Genomic DNA, 5,000 nt, shown 5'->3' with positions numbered 1-5,000 from the left:
ATATATATATATTATATATCCATCCATATACCAAAGGCACTTCCCCCAAATTTGGGGGGTAGCCGACATCAACAAGAACAAAACAAAAAAAAGGGGAATATTATATATATATTATATATATATATATATATATATATATATATATATATATATATATATATATATATATATATATATATATATATATATATATTCTTAACAAGTCTCTTCACCGAAAATTCTTTTCTTTTCTATAATAGTTATCATGTTATTTATTCACATGCCCCAAGTCTTATTTTACTTCTCCTATATTCCAATGAACATAAACTGGGAGCCAGCAAGATAACATCGATTCTTGTGACAGAAATAACGTACTGCTAATGAGCCTTACATTGGATTTTTTTTTCTTTAAGCTTCCTGTGACCTACATTAGATTAAATTATACACGGTAGATTGTGTGAAGATGTGTAGTTGTATTTGACTTGTGATTAACTTTTCGTTTGTATGGTAAATATCTCTGAGCAAATTATATGACTATTCTGAATGGTGTTTAACTCACCCATTATTAATGCCTAACGTAGTATATTACATTTTAATTAAGTTTACAACTCGTGTATGTAGTAGATATTTTTTGCGGTATTTTTACCTTTTATTAAATAGGCTTTGTCACTTTTTACCTTTTATTAAATTGGCTTTGTCGCTTTTTATCAATTTTTACTATTTACTTTCAAGAATGGCAAGGAATTATATTCAAATGTTGGATTTTTGGAGTGAAATATCTTTCTCAACACCATGAGAGAAAATTGTGACTTGATAAAAGGTGTTGCGTCAGTACCGTGATACAAACTGGGTGCTTTCTTAATGTTTATCTTTTCGGTTATTTATTATTCTTGATATTTGTTTAGGAAGATTGCAGAAAAAATAGAATGTTACTTCTATAGACTTACGGTTTATTGTAGGAAAGAGTATTAGATACACTGTTTTACAAAGAGAAATATTTGCAGCATAAGTTAAATTTTAATTTAGTAAGAACTCGAATCTCTCGCTCTATTTCTCCTACTTTTTATATAGAGAAAACTTTAGGGATTCAAATGTTCCTTCTGCTGGTTCATCATGATTAATTTCAATAAATGTTACTTTATACAATACTTCAACACAAGTCTTGCAATAGCATCAGTAGACAGTCATTCTGCTTAATTTCCAATGACTATGCTAGTTTTAATTTTAGTAGCAAGCCCAATTGCTGTTTTAACCGGTTGTGCCATCATGAGGCTCAATACTACGCAGTACTCTAGAAGTTTTATTCCAGCTGTTACCAAGTTGTGGAATGATCTTCCTAATCGGGTGGTTGAATCAGTAGAACTTCAAAAGTTCAAAGTTGGAGCAAATGCTTTTTTGTTGACCAGGCGGACATGAGTCATTTTAAAGTTTATTTATGACATATTTGTTTTTGATGTTGTTAATAGTTTATATATGACATGTCTGTTTTGACGTTGTTACTTTTTTTAGAATGATTTATTGTTAATTTGTTCTCTTCATTTATTTATTTCCTTATTTCCTTTCCTCACTGGGCTATTTTTCCCTGTTGGAGCCCCTGGGCTTATAGCATCTTGCTTTTCTAACTAGGGTTGTAGTTTGGATAGTAATAATAATAATAATACTATAATTTTTGTTTTTTTTACCGTGGTGTATTAATTTTTGGTACTATGTGATTAAGTTTAAAGAAGCTGATTATATCTTCGTAGTTAGTGACTTGGCAATTACTTGGTTAACCTCATGCGTCTGAGTGAATCTGGCCAAAGAAATCGAGAGCTTCTTTATTTATCAAATGATTGAATAGGCTTAGTGGTGACATGTAAATAAAAGAAAAAAAAAATTGCTGTTTAAGTTGAGAAAGTAGAAGGTTTATCAATAATACCATCATAAATGCTGTTTTATGTTGATGTTCACCATATATTATTGTCATACTGTATTAATGTATATTTTACCCATGAAAATATTAAGTGTTTATTGATGATACCTGGCCTGTCTTGCCTGAGTCTAACGCTAATACGTTGCATCCGTGTTAGTGTATATATTGGACGCTATAGGAAGAGTGTATATATTTATACATGATCCCTGGCACGTCTTGGTGTAATTATAAGAGAGCCTTCCTTTCCCATCCCTTGGGAGTTCCTCCACGTTCATCCCTGTTAGGGTTCTCGTTGTGAGTAATTTTGCTAAAACCTCTCACTGTATCCTTGAGGGGGTTTGGCCTCCTGGCTGGGATATTGATAAAACGTATCTTCCTAATAGAGGATATGCCATGGGGACCACCAGCCTTCGCCCAGTAATGACTCTAAAGTGATTATTCATTTTTTAGTATAAATGTTTCAGGGTGCTGGAGAGGGTGTCATTATTCGCTTATTGCTTATAAGTAATTTAGATTAGTGCATCGGTGTTCAAGTATTTGATGCAATGTGAACACAACTGCACAATGTTTTAATTTGGTTCTTAGTTGTGTGCGTTCCTGCTCCTAGACTTACTAATGATATATACTGTATATATTTATACTGTATAAATATATGTATATATATAATTTATATATATATATATATATATATATATATATATATATATATATATATATATATATATATTTATATATACAGTATCTATCTATCTATATATATATATATATATAGATAGATAGATAGATAGATAGATACTGTATATATATATATATATATATATATATATATATATATGTATATATATATATATATATATATATATATATATATATATATATATATATATATATATGTGTGTGTGTGTGTGTGTGTATGTATGCAATGTACTTGCATATAATATTAAACACAGACACACACACACACACATATATATATATATATATATATATATATATATATATATATATATATATATATATATATATAAAATATGCATATATACATACATGCATACATACATACATACATTTTATACACTGTATATATTCCCTTACGGGGTTGACACAAGAACGGTGTAGCCCTCTGGTTTCTCAAATAAACTATGTATGCGTGCTAGTTCATGATTTATTTTGGTACCACGATGTCCTAAGATGTTTATAAGCAGTACATCAATATTAACAACCAGTCACATGTATTGATCGCTCACATGAAAATCCCATCATTCTCCTATGATGGCTTTTTATTCCTTAGCGAATCTAGTCGTTTGTTGTGCAACATATATTTTAGTATGTTATTGTTCCGATGTTGTATATATCCATAGCATGCGTAGATGATATAAATACTATTTATTCTGGAAACTAATATTTAAGCGGAGACTTGGTTACGACTGTTATTCCTGAATTACGATGGACGTTAGATTGTGATTTTATTAACGTTGCTTGGTTTTTATGGGCGAGAATGTGGAGTTTATTAGAATTTGTTCTTTGCTGACATTCAATAGGAGAGGTCACGACTTTGTTGAAGTTGTTGTTTTCATCACCCATTGATTTTGAAGAAAACTGCGTTTATCGGATTTTATTCGTTATTTTAATATGAAGATACGTTATGATTATTTCTCTGTAAGGTTGACAGTTGTGTCTTGATATACAATAACACTCCACAAGTTTAATTTATAGTTTCTATTCGTTTTCCCCCTTCCTATAACACACAGCAGTAAATAAGATAGAGGACAGTAAATAAGATATTGATCAAAAGGTTTATTTTTGTGTATATCTAATATGGTATGAAGTTCTAGCAAAAAGTAATTATGGATTATTAAACCGAATAATCGATTTCTAAAGAATTTTTTTTAAAAGTCATACATAGTCCATATTCCCCCATGGTGTCATTGATTTGTCGATTGACATGTTTTGGCGCCTCTGCTTAGGTCAGTGACGCAGTTACCTGGGTTACTTCTTTTCGTTATGATTCGTTGGTTCAAGAATTAAAGATATAAAGACGTATAAGGACATATACACTAGAATATGTTCTCAATGGCCTTTGTACTAGTATCAATTTTATCTATTACAAGAATTGAAATTTAAGTAAAGTTTAACTTTGATCTCTATATTCTGATAATTATTTTTTAGGGACATCAGCCGAAGAGATTCTTATGAGAACTCAAAAAATTTTGTTCGTTATGATTCGTTGGTTCAAGAATTAAAGATATAAAGACGTATAAGGATAGATACACTAGAATATGTTCTCAATGGCCTTTGTACTAGTATCAATTTTATCTATTACAAGAATTGAAATTTAAGTAAAGTTAAACGTTGATCTCTATATTTTGATATTTATTTTTTAGGAACATCAGCCAATGAGATTCTTTTAAGAACTCAAAAGATTTTGTTCATTTTCATTCGCTCTATCTGTGAATAAGACTAAATCAATTTCCCTACATTACATTACATGTCCTTAAGCTGGCTGGACCAGCGAAAGAAAAATAAAACAAAGAATCGTGTCAGACTTTGCTTTGTACGAAGCCTTTCTTGTAATTTGTCGGCATCGCTCAAAGGGAAAAAGAAATAACCGATGGGTGGGGTTGGGGATGGTGGGTGGGTGGTTTCGCCTACATTCAAAGACGGAGATCGTCAAAGCAATCGTTCGTAGTGCCTGGCATAGTAACAGCCGCCTGTAATTTGGGCTTTACCCATTATTGCAGTACTGTAGCGGGGTCGTTGACTTAATGAAAGGGGGAGAAAGAAAAATAATCCATGATGCCTGGGATGCATTATTCATGTCGACCACGGAATCGGGGAGGAAGGGGGAAACCGCGTCTGAGGGATGAGGGGAGATTGTTTGGTTGGACTCGTCTTTTGGGGGAAGGAAAGGAATAGGACGACAATGAAAGGGTGTTTGTTGCGATTATTGTTATATTCTGTAGTTACTGGTCAGTTGTTACCTCGATTATATTTTTGACTAGCTTTGAGAGCTAGAATGACGCTTTTACATAAAATATCCATTTAGATACTTAGTAGGTTATTTAGTAGAGACGACGTTTCTCTAAATTGGATGTAATAATGCAGTTGC

The 5,000-nt window shown here is 31.5% G+C and overlaps 1 protein-coding gene across 1 annotated transcript in view; it reads left to right on the top strand.

Moving 5' to 3' along the window:
* Positions 1-5,000, top strand: part of LOC137621778 (uncharacterized) — a 1,028,309-nt gene that overhangs the window by 573,587 nt on the left and 449,722 nt on the right. The gene's annotated exons all lie outside the window — the stretch shown is intronic.

This window comes from Palaemon carinicauda, chromosome 28 (assembly GCF_036898095.1).
Source record: "Palaemon carinicauda isolate YSFRI2023 chromosome 28, ASM3689809v2, whole genome shotgun sequence".
NCBI classification, from domain to species: Eukaryota; Metazoa; Arthropoda; class Malacostraca; order Decapoda; family Palaemonidae; genus Palaemon; species Palaemon carinicauda.
The sequence above is the reverse complement of the archived record's forward strand: the minus strand, read 5'-3'. Positions and strand labels throughout refer to the sequence as shown.